The sequence below is a fragment of the Loxodonta africana genome, chromosome 5, assembly GCF_030014295.1.
Source record: "Loxodonta africana isolate mLoxAfr1 chromosome 5, mLoxAfr1.hap2, whole genome shotgun sequence".
Lineage (NCBI taxonomy): Eukaryota > Metazoa > Chordata > Mammalia > Proboscidea > Elephantidae > Loxodonta > Loxodonta africana.
The window spans coordinates 152,907,292-152,931,424 of record NC_087346.1 but is presented as its reverse complement, the minus strand read 5'-3'; the positions used below and the strand labels follow the sequence as shown (position 1 = coordinate 152,931,424).

General features: G+C 44.1%; 1 long non-coding RNA gene across 1 annotated transcript in view; it reads right to left on the bottom strand.

Moving 5' to 3' along the window:
* The window catches only part of LOC135231464 (uncharacterized), a 126,065-nt gene that overhangs the window by 15,616 nt on the left and 86,316 nt on the right, over nt 1-24,133 (bottom strand). The gene's annotated exons all lie outside the window — the stretch shown is intronic.

Here is a 24,133-nt window from a genome sequence, read left to right as displayed (position 1 = left end):
TTCCTGGCCCTCAGGGCTCCAATTTGTCCACCAAACTGTGGCAAGAATGACCTTTCCTAACTAGCAGAATCTCATCAAGTCATCTGCCTGCTTGAAAATTCTCACCAGCCCTCCGGTTCTGTAGGATCATATCTGAACTTTTTACTATGATAGCTGAGACCTCTGACCCGTGGGGAGGCCTGGAATACCATTTCTGAGGTGTCCGCCTTTCCTGCCACCTTCCACTCTCTGAGGCTGTTTATACTGCAGCCTCTCCTGGCCAGCTCCGAGTGGTAGACCATATTGTTCTTTTTGCTTCCTCCAGGTCCTGCAAAAACTTCTATCCTTCAGGGTCAAATTCAAATATTACTTCGCTATAAGCCCTTGGGGGAAACCCTGGTGGCGTAGTGGTTAAGTGCTATGGCTGTTAACCAAAGGGTCAACAGTTCGAATCCGCCAGGTGCTCCTTGGGAACTCTACGGGGCAGTTCTACTCTGTCCTATAGGGTCACGACGAGTCGGAATCAACTCGACGGCAGTGGGTATAAGCCTTTGGAGCCTGATGGTGCAGTGGTTAAGAGCTCGGCTGCTAACCAAAAGGTCCACAGTTCGAATCCGCCAGCTGCTCCTTGGAAACCCTAGGGGTAGTTATACTCTGCCCTATAGCGTCACTACAAGTTGGAATTGACTCGATGGCGGCAGGTATAAGCCCTTGGAGTCCCTGGGTGGTACAGTTAAGGTACTCAGGCGGTAACTGGAAGGTTGGAAATTTGAGTCCAGCCAGAGATGCCTTGGAAGAAAGTCCGGGTGAACTACTTCCAAGAGATCAGCCGCTGACAACCCCCTGGAGCACAGTCCTACCCTGACACACACGGGGTCACCACGAGCCAGGCTTGACTGGATGGCGGCCAGCACGAGCCCTTGCCTACTGCCTCCTCTCTGCAGTCCCTTCACGTTTTTGGCACACTTTTGTTTCACCATTCACTCATCCACTCAACGAATCTTTTGGGGGCCTGTGCTGCACCAGGCAATAGGAAAGGCAATGAGGATACATTAAGAAACGAGATAGACACAGGCGCCCTTCAGGATGCGTTTATTCCAGTTGGAGGACAAGCCATAAACCAGAAACTACACAGCCTTGTTTATCGTACTGCCCTGTGTGTGTCTGGAAACTTTGGTGGCATAGTGGTTAAGTGCTATGGCTGCCAACCAAAAGGGTGGTAGTTCGAATCTACCAGGCATTCCTTGGAAATTCTGTGGAGCAGTTCTACCCTGTCTTATAGGTTTGCTATGAGTTGGAATCAACTTGACAGCAGCGGGTTTGGTGTTTTGGTTTTGGGTGTGTTCATATTCCCCTTGACTAGGAACTTCTTGAAGGTGGGGGTGTAGCCTGGGCATCTTTTTCTTTCCTAGCACACTGCCTGGCTGGTCCTGGCAGGATCTCAGGTAAGATAATGGGTAGATACATGAACTATGACCTGCCAACCTGGCCTCATACACACTAGCGAGCCGTGTACTTAATTACATTGGGTTCTTTGGACAGTGAGAAGTAGGTCTCTCTGACACCAGGGAAATTGTGATCCTGATTACAGGGAGAAAGGGGCACCCAACGTTACTACATATCTGGATTAGAAATGCAATTTCCATTCTCTGACAGTCTCAGTACCATTTGCCTAACCAACTTGAGGAATCCGTTTGTAGGAAGAAGGCAAAGATTCCTGGAATTTTTCCCACCTCTTCCTACATGCTGCAGGAGCCCAACAGTTTGGGAACTCCCTCTGACCATTCCAGATAACCATCTCTGGCTTGAAGAAGAGAGTTGAACTCAAACTCTCCTTTTGTCTTATTTTATAACAGCCCTGAGTAGTAAATAAGCAGGCATCCTTCTCACCTCCATGCTAACAACAACAACAACAAAACCAAACCAGATGCCATCGAGTTAGTTCCAACTCCTGGCACCCCACGTGTGTCAGACTAGAACTGTGCTCCGTAGGGTTTTCAGTGGCTGATTTTCTAGAAGTAGATCACCACGTCTCTCTTCTGAGGCACCTCTGGGTGAACTCAAACCTGCAACCTTTCGATTAGAGGCTGAATGGTTAACTGTTTGTGCCAGCCAGGGGCCCAACTCCATGCTACCAATGAGGAAACAGGGGCCCTGAGGGCTGAGGGGACTGGTAAAAGTCACCAGGTTGGCTGGTGGCAGAGCCTTGCTATAGGCCAGGTCTCCCATTATGAGCCCAGTGCATTGTCTGAGCTCCATGGGGAGCCAGGATGTGTGACTGTCCCATGCTCAGGGCCAGGCCCTGCTGAAAACAACTATGGGACACTGGGAGAATGGGGGGGGGGGGGAGGAGCTCCTCCTCCCACAAGGGATTATTTAAAGAAAACAGTAACAAAATCGGCAAATAAATGCCTCCTGCCAGGACAGCAGGTAGGAGGAACTTTAAGGAGCCCTGGTGGTACAGTGGTTAAGTGCTTGGCTTCTAACCTAAAGGTTAGCAGTTTGAACCCACTCAGCAGCTCTGCAGGAGAAAAACCTGGGAACCAGCTTCTGTAAAAATTACAGCCTAGAAAACCTGTGGGGCAGTTCTCCTCTGCCACATGGGGTCACCATTAGTCGAAATTGACTCAGCGGCACCCAACAACAACATCCTGGGTAGTAGGAAGGCCCTAGGTGGTACAAATGGATAACACACTCTGCTGCTAACCTAAAGGTTGAAAGTTCGAGTCTACCCAGAGGCACCTCAGAAGAAAGGCCTGGCAATATAAAAAAAATCAGCCATTGAAAACCCTATGGAGCACAGTTCTTCTCCAACACACATAGGGTTGCCTAGAGTTGGAGTCCACTTGATAACAACCAGCACCTGGACAGAAAGTAGTTAAAATGGACTAGTCTTTAAAATGCACAGGAAGACCGTTGGCAGGTTTAGAAACAGAAGAAGGTTTCCCATCCTGTTACCTGGTTTTGTGTTTTGTTTGCTAATACCCCAATCATAGCTATCCACCAAGTCCAGCCCCACAATTTGCCTCCTCCCTGCCAGCTCTCTCTGTTCTCAGGTTTTTAGAGAAAAAAAAATTTTTTTTGCACAATGTTGAAAGAATTCTAAACTCCCAGCCTATCACAGATGTTATTAAAGAATATTAATCATAATAGGTTAAAACTGTTTGTTTTGAATTACACTGAAATCTGACCTTGGGTGAAGATGCCTAGCTTTTCCCAGTCGGCTGTTGCGTCTGTGAGTTTGGGGATAGCGGTACTGTTTACTGCTGCCTTGTAAAAATATATGCATCCTTTTACAAGGCTGTGAACTTTCAGGACCAGCTGCCCTTCCTGCAAGCCTCTCCGCCTAGTGCCACCGCCCACGTAGTAAAAGAAGTCAAATCATCGTTTTCAAATTGCTTTTCTGTTAGCTTCTCATTGACTCTGGTCAAGTGCCCCCCGGGAAGCAATGGAGGCTGATTTATGGCACAGAGAACTCAGCACATCCCTGAAAAGCTGAAAGTGCCACGGGCACGTGGGGAAACTGAGGCACAGAGAGTGGGTGGCTCCCCTCACATTCTGCTGAAAGAGAGCGCAGCACCCTACGTGTTCCACCTTTGCTTCCTGACAATTCTCCCAGTACTTCCGGTTCAACTCTTTGCGGCTGCCTTTGATTCCCTTCTCCCCCTGGCACTTAACCTTTGCCTGATCGGTTCATAAAACCCATCTAATTCCCCTTCACATGTTTTCTTGTTCCATTCCTTCCTTATATTCCCTCTGAAACGGTCCTCTCCAGGCCCTCATTACTTTTCACATCGACCTAACAGAATCCAGTTCAGTACAGTTGAACTGATCAACCATGTACCCTGTGCCAATGGATAGAAAATGAAGCAGACCCACCTCCAAACCAGGACTTACAATGCAATATGATAGATACAATGATTAAAAAACACATATACATGGCCTAGAAGGAAAAGGGAAGAAAAAGCTGGTTAAATTTTTAAGTGAAGGGTTAGTCCAGGAAGGCTTCAAGGAGGTAGTGACACCTGATAAGGGATTGAAGGATGCACTGGTATTTTCCAGATAGATGACGTGCTGAGCTAGGGAGTGGAGAGCAAGGAGGGGCAGCCTATTCAGCAAGTTAAGAACATCAGATCCAAGCCATTCTGGTCATTCTCTTATTTCACACTTTTAAGATGTGCTGTTCCCAGCAACCCCAGTATGAAAGGTGCAATCCGATCAGCCCAGAAAGAAGGAGCACCACCATCTCCCCTGTTGTGAAACGACAACTCTTTTCATGTACTTTCAGATCAAGTGAGATTTTGCCAGAAGCTTCTCACTCTGAACACTCACAGTGAGCCTACAGGCTCCTGAGAAATCACACAGGCTGCTCTTAAAACATAATTTCCCTTTCAAATCCAGGTGCAGCTGTTTTTTTGACTCCAATGTCAAGAACACTAAGAATAGATAACATTGTAATTGTTATCACAATAATAACAGCTAACAATTCATGTAAAATTTATAACTTCCTGGGCATTGTTTGGCATTTTACACATATTAATTCATGTACTCCTCCCAAGAACCCTATGAGGCAGGTCCTTTTTGATTTTTTTCTATTTGTTGTCATCATTATTATTTTTAAAAATTGTATTTATTTTGTTTTTGAGACTATATACAGGAAAATAACACCAATAGTTTCTGCATGTACAATTCAGTGACATTGATTACATTCTTCAAATTGTGCAATCATTTTCACCCTTCTTTTCTGAGTTGTTCCTCCCCTATTAATATAAACTCAGTGCCCCCTAAGGGTTCTATGTAATCTTTCAAGGTGATGTTGTCAATTTCATCCTATATAGATAGTTCTTAAAAGAGCATAATGCTTAAGGAAGGCATTTCTTTACTGGCTAAGCCAAACTATTATTTGAGTTTAAGAAGACTTCAAAGGATATTTTTGGCTTAAGGTTTAAAGATTATCTCAGGGCAATAGTTTCAGGGGTCTTCCACCCTCCGTGGCTCCGGAAAGTCTAGAGTCCATGAAAATTTTAAAATCTGTTCTATATTTCCCCCGTTTTGATCAGGATTTTTCGATAGAATCTTTGGTCAAAATGTTCAGTAACTGTAGCTAGGCACTATCCAGTTCTGGTCTCATGGCAAAGGCCGAGGCAGGTCTTATTATTGTCCCCAACTCTGCTGAATTTCTTTATATTGCATTCAGCTCATACTTGAATTTCCTCAAGTACTGCCACAGGCTGGGACTCAAGAAAACAGAGTCTGATATAGAGACAAATGTAGAAGAAGTACATTAGGGAGTGCTTTGGGGCTTAGTACCTATGGAGGGAAGGGAAGGAAATGAAAAGGGGGGGGGAGGGGAGGGAAAGGAACAGAATGGAGCAGAGGGAGAAGTTGGGCTGTGGTGCAGCCTCAGCAAAACATTCAGAGGCCTCCATGGGAGCTCTGAGGCTGGTGTAAGGGTCTTTCAGAGGTGCCCCAAGTTGAGGTGGAAGGGCCAAGCCTTTGTACCCTAGGATGGACAGTCAGTGGGTGTGGGATGCCCCAGGTTGAGGCAATTCCATACATCCAAGGCCATTCCCAAAGAGGGTCAGGGCTGAGGGCTGTGTGCATGCACGCTCTTAGGAACTGGGAAATAAACCCTTCAGGGCTGAGGGGGGACCGAGATGGAGCCTCACAGAGTCCAGTACAAGATCACATTGGAGTCTGACACTTTTACCTACTGACCTTGAGGACCCAAAGTCAGGATGGGCCTTTGCTATATTTTTCAGTAGGAGAGAATGAGGGTGATTATAAAGGGATGGAAGGGTGAGACCTGTTATAGACTAAATTGTGTCTCCCAAAAAGATATGTTGAAGTCCTCTGCTCTGTACCTGTGAATATGACTTTTTTTTGAAAATAAGGTCTTTCTCTGAAGATGTTATTAATTAACTTAGTGAAACAGTGTAAGAGTAGGCTAGGTCCTAACCCCTTCCAGGTGGCGTCTTATAAAAGGAAAGAATAAGCTGTGATGCTGGAAACTATGCCCCTGGTATTCAAATACCAGCAGGGTCACTCGTGGTGGACAGGTTTCAGCTGAGCTTCCAGACTAAGACAGACTAGGAAGAAGGACCTGGTCGTCTACTTCTGAAAAGAATTAGACAGTGAAAGCCTTATGAATAGCAGTGGAACATTGTCTGATATAGTGGGCGAAAATGCTGGAGATTGCATGATTGAATTTTGCAAGACAAATGACTTCTTCATTGCAAATACCTTTTTTCACCAACACAAACGGCGACTATACATATGGACCATGCCAGATGGAATATGCAGGAATCAAATCCTCTCACTACATCTGTGGAAAGAGAAGATGAAAAAGCTCGATATCATCAGGCAGAACAAGGCCAGGGGCTGAGTGCAGATCAAACCATCAATTACTCATATGCAAGTTCAATTTGAAACTGAAGAAAATTAGAATAAGTCCATGAGAGCCAAAGTACGACCTTGAGCATATCCCACCTGAATTTAGAAACCATCTTAAGAATAGATTTGTCACGTTGAACACTAATGACTGAAGACCAGATGAATTGTGGAACGACATCAAGGACATCATACATGAAGAAAGCAACAGGTCATTGAAAAGACAGGAAAGAAAGAAAAGACCAAAATGATGTTGGAAGAGACTCTGAAACTTGCTTTTGAATGTCGAGTAGCTAAAGCAAAAGGAAGAAATGACGAAGTAAAAGAGCTGAACAGAAGATTTCAAAGGGCGGCTCCAGAAGACAAAGTAAAGTATTATGATGACATGTGCAAAGACCTGGAGATAGAAAACCAAAAGGGAAGAACATGCTCAGCATTTCTCAAGCTGAAAGAGCTGAAGAAAAAACTCAAGCCTCAAGTTTCAATAGTGAAGGATTCTACGTGGAAAATATTAAAAGACGCAGAAAGCATCAAAAGAAGATGGAAGGAATACATAGTCACCATACCAAAAAGATTTGGTCCAAGTTCAACCACTGCAGGAGGGAACATATGATCAGGAATCAATGGTACTGAAGGAAGAAGTCCAAGCTGTACTGAAGTCATTGGTGAAAAATGAGGCTCCAGGAATTGACGGAATACCAATTCAGATGTTTCAACAAATGGATGCAGCACTAAAAGTGCTTGCTCTTCTTTGCCAAGAAATTTGGAAGACAGCTACCTGGCCAACCAGCTGGAAGAGATCCATACTTGTGCTTATTCCCAAGAAAGGGGATCCAAGTGAATGTGGAAATTATAGAACAATATCATTAATATCACACACCAGCAAAATTTTGCTGAACATCATTCAAAATTGGCTGCAGCAGTATATCAACAGGGAACTGCCAGAAATTCAGGCCGGATTCAGAAGAGGATGTGGAACCAGGAATATATATCATTGCTGATGTCAGATGGATCCTGGCTGAATGCAGAGAATACCAGAAAGATGTTTACCTGTGTTTTATTGACTATGCTAAGGCATTCGACTGTGTGGATCATAGCAAATTATGGATAATATTGCAGAGAATGAGAATTCCAGAACACTCAATTGTGCTCATGAGAAACCTATACATGGATCAAGAAGCAATTGTTTGGACAGAACAAGGGCATACTGCATGGTTTAAAGTCAGGAATGTTGTGTGTCAGGGTTGTATCCTTTCACCATACCTATTCAATCTGTATGCTGAGCAAATAATCCAAGAAGCTGGACTACATGAAGAAGAACAGGGCATCAGGATTGGAGGAAGACTCATTGACAACCTGCATCATGCAGATGACACAGCCTTGCTTGCTGAAGAGACCTTGAAGCACTTACTAAGGAAGATCAAAGACCACGGCCTTCAGTATGGATTACACCTCAACATAAAGAAAGCAAAAATCCTCACAACTGGACCAATAAGCAACATCATGATAAACCGAGAAAAGATTGAAGCTGTCAAGGATTTCATTTTGCTTGGATCCACGATCAACACCCACGGAAGCAGCAGTCAAGAAATCAAAAGATGCATTGAACTAGGCAAATCTGCTGCAAAGACCTCTTTAACTTGTTGAAAAGTAAAGATGTCACTTTGAAGACTAAGGTGCACCTGACCCAAGCCATGGTGTTTTCAGTTGCATCCTATGCACGTGAAAGCTGGACAGTGACTGAGGAAGACTGAAGAAGGATTGACACCATTGAATTACGGTGTTGGCGAAGAATATTGAATACACCACGGACTGCCAAAAGGATGAACAAATCTGTCTCAGAAGAAGTACAACCAGAATGTTCCTTAGAAGCAAGGATGGTGAGACTACATTTCACATACTTTGGACATGTTATCAGGAGGGATCAGTCTTTGGAGAAGGACGTCATGCTTGGTAAACTATAGGGTCAGTGAAAAAAGGAAGACTCTCGATGAGATGGATTGGCACAGTGGCTACAATAATGGGGTCAAGCATAACAATGATTGTGAAGATGGTGCAGCACCAGGCGGTGTTTCATTCCGTTGTGCATAGGGTCCCTACAAGTTGGAAGCAACTCGATGGCACCTAACAACAATAACAACAACAGTGACAGGCACAGAGGTAGAGTAACACAGGGGGAGGACAGATGCCATGTGACGATGTATCTAAAAGCTAAGAAATGCTAAGAAACACCCAGGGTTACCAGAAATTGGATGAATCAAGGAAAGATCTTCCCCTAGGGCATACAAAGAGAACATGGCCCTGCTGGTGGCCTGAATTTGGACTCCTAGTCTCTAGAATAGCGGTTAAGAGCTATGGCTTCTAACCAAAAAGTCAGCCATTCGAATCCACCAGCTGCTCTTTGGAAACGCTATGGGGCAATTCTACTCTGTCCTATAGGGTCGCTATATGTTGGAATCTACAGGACTGTAATGGTTTTTTTTTTTTTTTCAGTTTAGCCTCTAGAACAATACATTTCTGATGTTGAAAAGCACTTACTTTGTGTTATTTTGTTATGGAAGACCTAGGAAGCCAAGACAGGGCCAAAAGTCAAAGTTCTCTCTGAAGGCAGGCTATCCTCAGGGAGGGATTGAGTGAGCAGGGCAGAAGTTCTGACCTCCACAGAGACAGTGTGGTGTGGACACCAGAGGTGAAGAGCAAAACCTGTACCTGATTTCGATTTGAAATCCAGCCTGCCAACTGAAGGTATTACTTCATTTATCTTATCATCCCCATTTTGCGTATGAGGAGAGACAGAAGTGTAGTATCTTCCTCATGTGTCCATTACATGTTAGTGATTATTTTCATTATCTGGGGCCCAACTCTTACCCAAAATGACTAAGGAATATCAGGGAGGGACAATCAGTAGCACAAGGAAGGACAGCTGAGAATTAAAATAGTTCAGTCAGGTCAAAAGGGTGGGTGACTCAGTTACAGAGATGCGAATCTGCAGCCCTGGGGTTAATTATTATCTAATTTGTTTGTTTGACCATTAAATCGTTTCTTTTTTTTGTCTTTTGAGAGCGATACCTGTGCTTATTATTTTGTATAGCTGAGGATACCAGCATAAATTCCTTCCTAACTTGAGGAGATCAAGAAACTGGAGATAACTCATGTGGCCTTTACCTAGAGTAAAATTAGGCTATTCAATCATTTCGGTCTTCCTCCCAGCCAGCCTTTAAGTGCAGTGACTCTGTCACTGGTAGCTAGTTTAATAACCCAATATTTTCCCAGGCAAATAGAATTTTGCATTCTATCCTATGTCCTTGAATCAACTTGACGACAGTGGGTTTGGTTTTGGTTTTTTCTCTGTCCTTGTAGCAGGAACTTCAGCCTCAATATCTAAGCCAATACTTCATAAAACTTAGAGTTTGTATCATTGGACTTCATTCCAGAATTTTCTTCCAGTACCTGAAGAATGGCGTTAAACCCTTCAGCAGACATCTGCGTAGCATGCGTTTCAGCAGCAGGGCACATCTCTCCATGAATGTCATCTTCAGCCAAGTCAATTTCTGTTCTTCTACCTCCAGATGTGAGTTGCTTGTCCCTTGTGAGAACTTTGAAAATGTGAACACCACCATCTCCTGCCTTTCCTATGCCATCCATCCTCACGTTGACTGCAGAGCCTCGAAGTCCTACTGTGGAAATGGCACTGCCTTCCTTTTCACGCTTAAAGACTTCCTCTTGCCGCATCACAGTCCCAGAGATGCAAACACCACAACCGTGGCCCAATTCTTCAAGCATGGGAGGACTCAGTCTAAGAAAGGCAGCAGCAATAACTGTTTTACAGGGTCTCCTGCCATCCACTTAGAGTCCAAACTAGCCAAGGGGATATTGTATTCATTTGCTCAGTGAAATGCCGGCATCTCCATTTTGCCATTTGTGACTCTTCTATTTGTATCGGCATTGTCTTTAACTTGTGTGCGCATGAGATTTTCTTCTTCTTCTTCTTTTTTAATAAAACCCACGAGACTTTCTATTCCCTTAAAAAATCCGTAAGATTTTTCTTCTCCTGTAGAAAGCCTATGAGGCTTTCTTTTCCCTTATAAAATCCACCAATAATTTCATCCTTATCAGTGACGCATGAGAAAACTCTATCCATTTCCAGGGACCCGCTGTGGGACACTCCCTCCCCCAGTGCCTGAGTCAGTCATGGCATGTGAACTGTTGGTAAAGATACAGGGGATGCTGTTATCTACTGGCTAGGTCTAATAGCGCCATCTAGATTCTTGGAATGAACTTGCACCTCGCTATCTTACAAAAAAACTGTGTTTTCTCGGAAGTGACATTGACGATCAAGCATGATTTAAACCCTTTTTTAGAAACAGGACTGCACTAAGATGCTGTATCTCACTGTGATTCTGCATACCAGCGGATCACTGTCCTTCGAATCTACAGACTGTCCCTTCCTTACTGGCAACACATTTGCAGCAGAGAGTGGGGAAGTGGCCCAGGAGGAAGGCAGACTTATATTTTGAAGTGGCTACAACTTTAGTGGCATTGCTTAGAGGGTACCATATGTCTTGGCCAATGCATCCCATTTGTTGTATTTGTAACTACAATCCTGTACAATGATTTCAGGGATAGCCAGGTGCACGGAAAAAAGAGCTTGGCTGTGTGATGGACACAGGGATTTCAGCTCCAGCTTTTTAATTTATTTACTGTGTCATCTTCAGTAAATCATTTGCTCCTTCTGGGCCTCCATTACCTGATCTGTGAAGTCAGAGATGGTGGGGCTAGTTGTTGTCTTCTGGGATGTATGACTATCAGACATATCCTGGATACTTCTCTGTCTCTGCATGAAACAGCAGGAACAAGAGCCCTGATTCATAAGCAACAGAAAGACCAGTGGCAAAGTCCTAAACACCATGTCATTAGTTGTTGTTAGTTGCCATCGAGTGGGTTGCGACAAATGGCGACCCCATGTGCAACAGAATGAAATGCTGCTGGGTCTTGTGCTATCTTCACGATCACTGATATGCTTGAGTCCACTCTTGTGGCCGCTGTGTATTTTGAGTGCCTTCCAGCATGGAGGGCTCCTCTTCCAGCACCATATTGGACCGTGTTCTGTTGTGACCCATAGGGTTTCACTGGCTAATTTTCAGACCAGGCCTTTCTTCCTGGTCTGTCTTAGTCTGGAAGTTCTGCTGAAACCTGTCCACCGTGGGTGACCCTTCTGGTGTTTGAAATACCAGTGTTATAGCTTCCAGCATCACAGCAATATGCAAGCCACCACAGGACAACAAACTGGTAGACGGGTGGTGAAGGCTGAAACACAGCAAGTAGGAATACTCTTTGTTTATGCAGAATCCTGTCTCTGTGGTTCCATTTCTCTACCTTCCCCTCTTCCGTCTTCCAATCTCTACACCTTCAACTCCCCCCCCATCCTTCAGGTCACAGCACAGATGCCACCTTTTCAAGTAATCCTTCTGAAATGTGTCTAGGCAGGTGTGACGCCTCTTTCTGTGAACTAGAATGGGGCTTGCCCTGTTCCCTATTGAATGGCAGCCACCACCCTAAGCCCCCACCTCCACCCCGGGCCCCTGCCTCTCTCCTTCTTTATCTCTTTGAATGCTCTTGAGAGGTGCTGTCTCAAGCTCATGGGAACAAGATCCAAAGCCTTCCCAGCCTCAAGTCCTTTATTGAATTGAGTTGAAACTGGGAAGCAGAGCCTGGTGCTGCCCTCAAGTCAAATGTTTATTGAGTAGCTACTATGTGTGAAAGACTGTGTTAGGTACTGGGGACACAGGTGGACAAGACACAAAAGGCCCCTACCCTCATGAAGTTGGCAGCCAGATGAGTGGTCACAGAGCCAGTGAGCAAGGAGCTCTCATCCCTGTGGCTCTCTTTATTCCAGCCCTTTGTTTAACCTAATTTAAATGGATACCTGGGGTCAGGACACTCTACCTGGCTCTGGCCTGATTTTCCTTCCCTTTGTGCACAGTTTCAACAGATACCTGTTAGATCCACACCTTGGCCAGCAGGTAGACTCTCTCTGGATCTCCTTTAGGTCCCCAGAAGCCATGTAGGATAGCATCCTCTCCTCCAGCTGGTTCTGACTCAGAGAGAAGCTCTGGTCTTTCTGTGAAGATGGAGCACGCTTCAATTTTCAGAGATTGTCACCTGCATGGGCAGTCTTAGTGTGTACATCTTCTTTGAAAACTCTGAGGCTTCTGAAAGCAGGGGTCACCCATCATTGCCTTCCTCCAGAATAGCCAAACCCTTTGCCATCAAGTCAATTAGAACTCATAGTGACCCTACGAAAAGATCTATAGATGGAGGCAGACATCGCTTAAAGAAATTACTAATTCTGGTTTACCTGTCAGGTAGCTTGCCATACCCGGGTGGATTATATATTGCTGTGATGCTGAAATCTATGCCACTAGTATTTCCAATACCAGCAGGGTCACCCATGGTGGACAGGTTTCAGCAGAGCATCCAGGCTAAGACCAAATAGGAGTAGGAGGAAAGGACTGGCAATCTACTTCCAAAAATTAATGAAAATCCTATGGATGGCAACAGAATATTGACCAACACAGAGCTGGAAAGATGAGCCCTCTAGGTTGGAACACACTGAAAATACACAGTGGCTGCGACAATGGACTAGAACATACCAACAAATGTGAAGATGGTGCAAGACTGTTTTGTTCTGTTGTACGTGGGGTCACCACAGTCGGCGCTGACTTGAAGACAGCTAACAACAACAACAAAGCAGAGAATACATCCAGAAGATTCTAAAGAAGACCAGCTCTGCCTGTAGGTTGCAGGGGCAGAGTAGAGGGTGATGTCTCAATTTAGCTCCTTCCTTTTTCAGAGTTAGGGCCTTCAAAAATCTCAGAGCATGGGTCTGGATCAAAAAATTGTTATCATCTCATTGAACCTATGAACTTTACAAATAAGAAAACTTGGGTCCTGGGAAGTGAAGTAAACTTCCCAAGCCCACCAGACACTGACTGGGAGGGAGCAGGTTCCATCACAGCTTCTGACACCATGTATAGAACTCAATGCCCCCATTTATGGCCTTGAGTTCCCCAATACTTATCTTCTAATTAAGCCTCTTTTTATGATTTTAAGGCAATTGCTTCTTCTCCCCTCCCCCCTTTTTAATATTCTTGAGGAAAGAAACAGAGAGAATCTTAAACAAGAAACTCTAATTTAGGAAAAAAGAAAGTACTCCTCGATCCTTTATGTCCAGGTTTCAAAAGCCTCATAAAACCTTTCTTTTTTTGTTTAAATTCTAATTCAGCAAAAAGTGGTAAATGAGTCAAGAAAAATAGAGGACTTACATTTCATCTTTTCAAATGTTTTCTCCTTTCTTTTCTCTGCCGTGACTGTCAGAGGATGTAGCTTCTAATAGCCCGTCAGTGTACGTAACGAGCAAATATAATAACCAGAGTGAGTCACCCTCTTTATAGGTCCATGGTTTTGTTCAATGTGGAATTTAATTTATAGATGGTCATGCTTGAAAGCTTTTGGATGCGTAATAGAAAGCAGCATGAAAGAAGCAATAACCCATTAAAAAAAAAAAAAAGCCCTTAAAAAATAAATCTTTATTTGTGCCTGGTTAATATACACCCCATAGAAAATGCTATGTGCTATGGTGAAAAACAACCAAACTTCTTTTGTTGTTGTTTTTGTTAGGTGCCGTCAAGTTGATTCTGACTCATAGGGACCCTGTGTACAACAGAATGAAACACTGCCTGGTCCTGCCCCACCCTCAATCATTGTTATGCTCGAGCCTATTGTTGCAACCACTGTGTCAATCCATCTCGTTAAGGGTCTTCCTCTTTTTTGCTGACCCTGTACTTTACCAAGCATGATGTCCTTCTCCAGGGACTGGTCCTTCCTGATAACATGTCCAAAGTATGGGAGACCTAGTCTTGCCATATTTGCTTCTAAGGAGCATTCTGGCTGTTCTTCTTCCAAGACAGATTTATTAATTCTTTTGGAAGTTCATGGTGTATTCAAAATTCCTTGCCAACACCATAATTCAAAGGCATCAATTCTTCTTTGGTCTTCCTTATTCATTGCCTAGCTTTCATGTGCATATGAGGCGATTGAAAACACCATGGCTTGGGTCAGGCCACCTTGGTCTTCAGAGTGACTTCTTTGTTTTTCAACACTTTAAAGAGATCTTTTGCAGCAGATTTGCCCAGTGCAATGCATCGTTTGATTTCTTGACTGCTGCTTCCATGGGTGTTGATTGTGGATCCAAGTAAATTGAAATCCTTCTTCTATGGCCACTCTGAATGCATGAATGCTGGGGAGGGCCTTCATGCTTGGAGCATGAGAAGGTTCCAGAGATGGAGGCCTGCCAAGAGAATGGCCTTTTCTCCATTTTCTGGTCCAATATTTTCTGACTCCAGAAAGTCTAAAGAAAGGAACGGACATCAAGGCAGGGAAGGGAAATGAGAAGGGGAGCGAGTGAGCAAGCTACTGGGCTTGGCTTCCACCTTCTCCCCCCTGAAGAATCTACAGCATTCTTCGAAGTAATCTCCACTTCCAGCCGTACTTTCACCAACTCATCCACCATGTTACAACCAGGGTCCTCATCCTAAAATCTGGTGCATCCGCTGCCTGTGGTTCTACTCCACTTCCTACCAGGGCACACAGGCCTTTCACACTCTGATCCCTGACACTCTCTTCACTTTTATCTCTCTGAAGCCCTCATTTTACACTCTGATGGTGGCCATCAGAAGCCATTTTCCTGTCCCTAGGTGGGCTTGGACCCTTCCCTCTCTGCCTGCAAGCAGAGAATGCAGCATACATAATATCTCCCACTTCTTTAAATTTCTACATTGAAAAGGTCAGCTGATCAATACTTACCGCAAGCTTTCTTGTTCTAGACACACCTCATTTAGTCCTCACAGCAACTGAGTGTTGAGAGAACTTAAGGAACGTGTCCACATCTTTCAGTGAAAAAATGACATTTACTCTGTCTCTGTATCTTTAGTCTTGGCATGGGGCCCCACCCACAGGAGGCATTCAACATAGATTAATTTGAAGTGACAGGTTTGAGCTTTAATACAGGCCTGTCCACCATGATAATACTGGGGCATGAAGCATAAGCTTTGAAATCAGTCTCTAAAATGAAGGGTAATGGGCAGATTGACCTGTCTAGGATACTACTATGGGGCCATTGGTGGTTCAGTGGTGGAATTCTTGCCTTCCATACAGGAAACCCAGGTGTAATTTCCAGACAGTGCACTTCATGTGCAGCCACCACTCATCTGTCTGCAGAGGCTTGTGTGTTGCTTTCATGCTGAACAAGTTTCAGCAGAGCTTCCAGACTAAGACGGACTCGGAAGAAAGGCCTGGTCATCTACTTCTGGAAATCAGTGAAAATCCTATGGAGCACAATGGTCTGGGCTGGGATGACTTGGCATGGTGCAGAACTGGAAGAATTTAGTTACATTGTGCATGGGGTCACCATGAGTTGGGGCAACTTCATGACAGCTAACAGCAACAAATGGTACTATGTGTCAACCACTTTTCTCAGTTATTGCTATAGATAAGGTTAAGATTTCTCTACTTTGTGGTGTTATTGTTGTTAGCTACCATAGAGTTGGCCCCTGACTCATGGCAACCCCATGCACAATGGGATCGAACCATCATGATCCGTAGGTATCCTTGATTTAAAAAAAAAAAAAAAAAAACCAAACCCAGCGCCTATATCCTTGCTTTAGAGATGGGAAAAAAACAGTCTCAGAGAAGCAAGGTACATTGACTGTAGCCATGCAGCTGTAAATAGCAGAGCTGGACCTCACCATCCAGCCAGTCTAACTCAAGGATCATTTCTTTCTTTAGAATCATGGTGGGTGCCCTGGAAATGGAGAGTGGCCAGGATCCCAGATGTACCCTGGGGCTTATATGTTGTCCTTTGTATCCAGTTTCTTTCCCACCCTGATGAGATCAGAGCCACAGCAGAACTATCTTATCGTATTACCTAGTGACACTGGCTTTCAAAGTACTTAACAAAAGATAATCAAACCCAGAAAGCAAGGCTTGCAGCTAATTGTCACAATGCGTCATCGCATCTCTGCTTCCCAAGGACTCTTTGAGAGCATCATTTGGCTTTGGGGTGTTTAGGTTTTGCTATGTTTTGAGCACATGGTGAGAATTAAATGAAATAATGCATGCAAAATGCTTGGAGCAGTGCTTGAAATATAACAAGCCCTCAACAAATATTAGGACTGGAAATATTTATCAAAATTAGTTCAACAACATATTTTTTTTTTTTCTTAGTGCACAATATGGGCCAGGCGTTACTTTGGGAGCTTGGGATATATCAGTGAACAAAGCAAAGATTGCTATCACTGTGGAAGACACAGAAAAGGATCTCTGTTCTTGGGGAAGAGAAGGCAGGCAATAACAATGAACAGAAAGAATCAGCAAATTGTGTGGTATGTTAGAAGTTGCTCTGGAAGAAAAAGTAGAGTAGGTTGAGGGGGACCTGGAGTACCTACTGGGGTGGGTGGGTAGGTATGAATATTCCATAGCCTGATCGGGATGGACCCCACTGAGAAGATGAGAGCTGTGCAAAGGCACTGTGGTATGGGACATCTACAGGAAGAACATCCAAGCCTAGGGGACAGCTAGAGCTAAAGCCAGAAAGCAGAAGCATGCAAGTAGTTGAGTTAAGGCAGGGAGACCAGCATGGCTGAATAAGAGAGATGCAAAGACAGAGTGGGAAGAAGGCTCAAGAGCTCCTGGAGGATTCCAGAAACCAAATCCACTGCTATGAGTTGATTTCAACTCATAGCTACCCTGTAGGACAGAGTAGAGCTGCCCCGTTGGGTTTCCAAGGCTGTAAATCTTTACGGAAGCTGATTGCCACATCCTTCTGACACAGAGCAGCTGGTGGGTTAGTAGGTTATGTCACTGTGGGACCTTTGACTTAGGCTTCAAATGAAGTGTGGACCCATGACAGTTCTCAAACAGAGGAACACAATGATCTTGATCATGCTCCCCAAGAATCACTCTGTATGGAGAATATGGAGAATAGATCAGTCATCAGGGGATAAGAAGCAGGAAGATCTGTTGTGAAACTAATGCGGTAACTCAAGCCAGAGATGATGTAGCTGGGCCAGGGCAGGAGTGAGGGACGTGTTATTTCCACAGTAACAATAGCCGTGACTCCGTAGCAATCTCCTCCTCCACTTCTCCCCAACTCACCCACAGAATTCGTCTCTCCTTAATGTCTGTTCCCCTGGAAACCATTTTAAAAAAGCACATTTCCCAACATTTCATGTTTTCCCTATTCCGCCTTGCATTGTTTAACTACTCAGCTTTGTGTCTGATGGCCTGCTGGTGATGTCCTTTTCTACTTGGAACATCTGTCCCGTCCCCCTAAGTGGTGCTTAGGATTCTAGAGGAAGCAGAAAGCAGGGGGCAGACCAAGTGTCTTGGATCACGCAGGTCGCCCTGACTGGGGACTACCGTGCTGGCCTGAGAACAAGACCAGGCTAATAGGTCTTGTTCAGCCTCTGATTCACCTTGTCCTTGCCCTCTCCAGACCTCAGTGTCGCCAGTTGTAATATAAGAATTTAGGCTATCTGAGTGTTGAGATTCTTCTGGCTCAAATTTCAAGGGATTTAGTGACTACATTTTTTCCCCAGCAGATCCCTGGGTGAGATATCTGCATGGGGTCTGGTGATGGGGATGGCTAAGAGGTAGATATATTAATGGAAATTAGAAATCTAGCACATTTGTGGATGGCTCAAGCTATGGTAAATGCTATCATTATGGAGAAGCCGGGTGCCCTGGGTAATTAGGCTCATCCACACAGGCCCTTGCTCCCTTAAAGCAAAGCTGAGTTGTCTTCCCCTGTTCTGCAGGCATCGCTGATGCCCTGGTGTCCCCAGGAGTCCTCCTTAGTGAACTCCCGCCTAATCTAGATTTTTTTCTTTTCCAGAAGGTTGAATATCATGGCGGTTAAGAGCAGGACTTTGAATTTAGCCAAGAAGTGGTAGAGTCTGGTTTCTCCCACGGCAGTCCAGTTCCTTGCTAGACAAAGTGTGGTCCCTGGACTGCATCACCCAAGTGTTTGGTAGAATGCAGAATTCTAGGTGCCACCCAAGGCCAACTGAATCAGAATTTGCATTGTAATAAGAGCCCCATTCGGTCTGTGCTTACGTTCAATTTGGAGAAGGTCTGTGTGACCCTGGGCAAGTTATCTTATCCTTCTGGGTTTCATATTTCCCATCTGTAAAATGGAGCCAATATGAATACCTTCCTCATTGAAACATTGTGAAGATCAAATGAGTTCATACGTAAAAACTTTGCCACTTACTATTGCTTCCTGTGAGTGCCCACTCTCCTAATTAGAGAGGGCATCTGAACAATTAATTTTTTTTAATACCAGAAATTAGAAGAGCGAATGTGGACCAGTGGAGTTCTCCACACCCCCGTCCCAGGTATAGGCTCCCCAGAACATAAGACAGGGGCAGATAAAGTTGTGAGCTCCTCATTACTGAGCAGGTATGCTGTCTTGTCACACTGTTGGTCACTTTATGAGTCCTCTCAGTAATACTATGGCCACTCCCACTTTACAAATAAGAAAATGAATGCCCTAGCTTAAATAATAATAAGAACTGATGTATCAAATTGTGGTATTGGTGGAGAATATTGAATATACCATGGACTGTTAGAAGAACAAACAAACCTGTCCTGGAAGTACAGCCAGAATGCTCCTTAGAAGCAAGGATGGTGAGATTTGTCTTTCTTACTTTGGGCATGTTATTGAGAGAGATCAATCCCTGGAGAAGGTCATCATGCTTGGTAGAGGGTCAGAGAAAAAAAAGAAGACCCTCAACAATATGGATCGACACTGTGGCTGTAACAATGGGCTCAAACATAGCAATGATTGTGAGGATGGTGTATCTACCCAAGAGGAACAAAAAAGTGTCCACACAAAGACTTGTGCACAAATGTTCTTAGCAGTGTGATGTCTGAGAGCCTCAAATGACAACCTAAATGTCTACCAACTGGTGAATGAACAGACAAAATGCGATCCATTCATGCAACAGAATTCTATCCAGCAGTAAGAGGGATTAACTATTATAGATGCTACAACATGGGCGAACCTCAAAATCATTATGCTAAGTGAAAGAAGCCAGATGCAAGAGAGTATGTATTGTGTGACTCCATGTATATAAAATGTCCAGTGAAGGCGAGCCTATAGAGACAGAAAGTGGAACAGGGGTAGCCTGGGCCAGGAGCTGGAGGCTGACAGACTGCGATTAATAATAAACGGACACAAGAAATCTTATTTGGGTGACGGGAATACTCTAAAATTGTTTTACGATGATGATTATGCAACTTGGTAAATTTGCTAAAAAAATCATTGTACGCTTGAAATGAATTACCTGCAAAGTGTGCCTAAGTAGCTTATATTAAAAAAAAAAATTCAGGAGAAAATTACATATTGCCAGCATCCTTTATTTTTGATTCATCCTTTAGTTTTGTGTAACATATGTCTCAGGCTCTGCCCTTGCCCACAAAAAAGATGTGAGTAGCTCTAGGTTCTATACCCCCAAGTCACTCCTTTCAGCTGAAACTCTATAACTGGTTTAGTCCTTCTGTAGCTTTATCTGCTACCCAAAAGGTTGGAGGTTCGAGTCCACCAAGAGATGCCTTGGAAGAAAGGCCTGGTGAGCTACTTCCAAAACTCAGCCACTGAAAACCCTGTGCAGCACAGTTCTACTCTGACACACATGGGGTCCCCATGAGATGACTGCGTGGCAGCTGGTTTTAGAGGTTTCTGCAGGTAGAGGAACACTCTGGACCAAGTGCTGTGATTCAGCTTGACAGTGCCCAGCTATCTCTGAAGGCAATCGCTGGGGCCTTTTCACCCTAAATTAGAGTTAAGCATAGTAATCGCCTGTTAGGAAAATAAAGCACTCTGGTTTTAGGAGCTCTGTGCTTTTACGTTGGTCAGGATCTTGAACTGTTGCCAGCAGCCCGGAGCAGACATTCAATGGGAGACAGATGGCATCTTTGGGGCTAGGTCTTGGTAATAATGATGTGGTCAATAAAAATACCTCCTCAGAAATGAAATTAAACGTTATGAGCCACCATCCCTCGCCAAGCACCTTGGCTGCTGACTGTGACGATGACCTCATTAACTGGTGATTAGAATTAGCTTCATTTCTGCAGGAAATACAGGCCACGTGGTAGTAGCCTGTCCCCGGGTTATGAACGAGACCTGTTTCTAACTGTGTCTTTAAGCTGAATTTTTAGGTGAGTTGAAACACGTGCATATATGGTTCTTATTTAGCCTTACTTCAGGGCAAGAAGGAGTTCAGTGGTTAAAGCGCTCAGCTCCTACCAAAAGGTTGGAGGTTTGTACCCACCAGCCTCTTTGCTGGAGAAAGATGTAGCAGCCTCCTTCTGTAAAGATTTACAGCCTTGGAAACCCTATAGGCCTGTTCTACTCTGTCCTGTCGGGTCGCTATCAGCCGGATTGATCTCAATGGCTGTGGATTTGAATTTGGTTTGTGCAAGAAAAGGCTCGAAGCCTTTGAAATGATTTAGGAGCTACACATGCAGCAAGTGAAGGCAATTGCGATGAAGAATTTGTTGAGAGAGGAGAGGTTGGTTCAACAGTTTCAAAGTGAGGACCAATTTACATAACATTAAACAGCAAGTGTGAGTGGTCCGTAAGTCTGATGTTTGTAACCCAGGAACTTACTGTAATGGGAAAAGAAAGAAAAAGAAATAAAAAGGGAAGGAAAACAGACTTTCAGCAATATGGACAGGTTGGAATAGATTTTCTCTGCATGATCTTCAAAAACGAAACAAAACAAACAACCTAAAAAGGCATTATTAACACAGGGTGCTGTGTGTCTCATGTAGCGAATCTTAAATAATCCTCTCAGCACCTCGCGGAGTTGGCATTCTTAGCCCCAGTTTGTAGATAAAGGAAATCAGGCTAAGTGTGAAAAATGCCAAACCCAAACCCCATTGCCGTCCAGTCAATTTGCACTCACAGTACCCTGGCCCGATGACGTGGTGAAAAGGGGCAGCTGCAGGCCCGACTCAAGTCTGTGTAGCTCAAAGCCCAGGATTCTTTCCACATTGCCTAGTTGTGATATTCATTGTTGTTGCTGTTGAGTTGGCTCCAACTCATGGGGACCCCATGTACAACAGAATAGGACACTGCCTGGTCCTGAGTATCACCACAATTATTGGTATGCTTGCATCCACTGTGTTGGCTACTGCGTATTTTGAGTGCCTTCCAGTGTAGGGGGCTCATCTTCCAGCACTGTGTTGGACAATATTTTTTTCTGATTCATAGGGTTTTCAGTGGCTAATTTTTGGAAATAGATAGCTAGGCCTTTCTTCCTGGTCTGTCTTAGTTGGAAGCTCTGCTGAAACCTGGCCACCATGGGTGATCCTGCTGGTATTTGAAATACTGGTGGTACATCTTCCAGTATTATAGTGACACACAAGCCACCCCAGTACAATAAGCTGACAAGCGGGTGGTCTATCGCATCCCTACCCCACAGGGGAAACGCACATATTTAAATACTCATACACACACACACACATTTTTTGCAAAGTGCAAAGTGAAGTACAATGTGAATATAAGGTAGGTTACAGATTTCAGTTATGAAGTTGTTGTTGTTAGATGCCACCGAGTTGGTTCCAACTCATAGTGATCCTATGCTCAAAGCAACGAAACACTGCCCGGTCCTGTGCCATCCTTACAATCGCTGTTATGCTTGAGCTCATCGTTGCAGCCTCTGTGTCAATCCAGCTCTTTGAGGGTCTTCCTCTTTTCTGCTGACCCTGTACTCTACCAAGCATGATGTCCTTCTCCGGGGACTGATCCCTCCTGACAACATGTCCAAAGTATATAAGATGCAGTCTCGCCATCCTTGCCTCTAAGGAGCATTCTGGCTGCACTTCTTCCAAGACAGATTTGTTCGTTTTTTTGGCAGTCCATGGTATATTCAATATTCTTCGCCAAGACCACAATTCAAAGGTGTCAGCTCTTCTTTGGTCTTCCCTATTCATTGTCCAGCTTTCACATGCATATGATGCCATTGAAAATACCATGGCTTGGGGCAGGTGCACCTTACTCTTCAGGGTGACATCTTTGCTCTTCAACACTTTGAAGAGGTCCTTTGCAGCAGATTTGCCCAATGCAATGCGTCTTTTGATTTCTTGACTGCTGCTTCCATGGCTGTTGATTGTGGATCCAAGTAAAATGAAATCCTTGACAACTTCAATCTTTTCTCCGCTTATCATGATGTTGCTCACTGGTCAAGTTGTGAGGATTTTTGTTTCCTTCATGTTGAGGTGCAATCCATACTGAAGGCTGGGGTCTTTGATCTTCATTAGTAAGTGCTTCAGGTCCTCTTCACTTTCAGCAAGCATGGTTGTGTCATCTGCCTAATGCAGGTTGTTAATGAGTCTTCCTCCAATCCTGATGCCCCGTTCTTCTTCATATAGTCCAGCTTCTCAGATTATTTGCTCAGCATACAGATTAAATAGGTATGGTGATAGAATACAACCCTGACGCACACCTTTCCTGACTTTAAACCAATCAGTATCCCCTTGTTCTGTCCGAACAACCGTCTCTTGATCTATGTAAAGGTTCCTCATGAGCACAATTAAGTGTTACGGAATTTCCATTCTTCACAGTGTTATCCATAGTTTGTTATGATCCACACAGTCGAATGCCTTTGCATAGTCAATAAAACACAGGTAAACATCCTTCTGGTATTCTCTGCTTTCAGCCAGGATCCATCTGACATCAGCAATGATATCCCTGGTCCCACGTCCTCTTCTGAAACTGGCCTGAATTTCTGGCAGTTCCCTGTCGACATACTGCTGCAGCCGTTTTTGAATGATTTTCACCAAAATTTTGCTTGTGTGTGATATTGATTATATTGTTCTATAATTTCCACATTCGGTTGGATCACCTTTCTTGGGAATAGGCATAAATATGGATCTCTTCCAGTCAGTTGTCCAGGAAGCTGTCTTCCATATTTCTTGGCATAGACGAGTGAGCACCTCCAGCACTGCATCTGTTGGTTGAAACATCTCAATTGATGTTCCATCAATTCCTGGAGCCTTGTTTTTTGCCAATGCCTTCAGAGCAGCTTGGACTTCTTCCTTCAGTACCATCGGTTCCTGATCATATGCCACCTCTTGAAATGGTTGAATATCAACTAATTCTTTTTGGTATAATGACTCTGTGTATTCCTTCCATCTTTTTTTGATGCTTCCTGCGTCGTTTAATATTTTCCCCACGGAATCCTTCACTATTGCAACTTGAGGCTTGAATTTTTTCTTCAGTTCTTTCAGCTTGAGAAACGCCAAGTGTGTTCTTCCCTTTTGGTTTTCCTTCTCCAGCTCTTTGCACATGTCATTATAATACTTTACTTTGTTTTGTTGAGAGGCCCTTTGAAATCTTCTGTTCAAGTCTTTTACTTCAACAATTCTTCCTTTTGCTTTAGCTGCTTGATGTTCAAGAGCAAGTTTCAGAGTCTCCTCTGATATCCATCTTGGTCTTTTCTTTCTTTCCTGTCTTTTCCGTGACCTCTTGCTTTCTTCATGGATGATGTCCTTGATGTCATTCCACAACTCGTCTGGTCTTCGGTCTCTAGTGTTCAACGCGTCAGACCTGTTCTTCAGATGATCTCTAAATTCACGTGGGATATACTCAAGGTCATATTTTGGCTCTCATGGACTTGCTCTGATTTTCTTCAGTTTC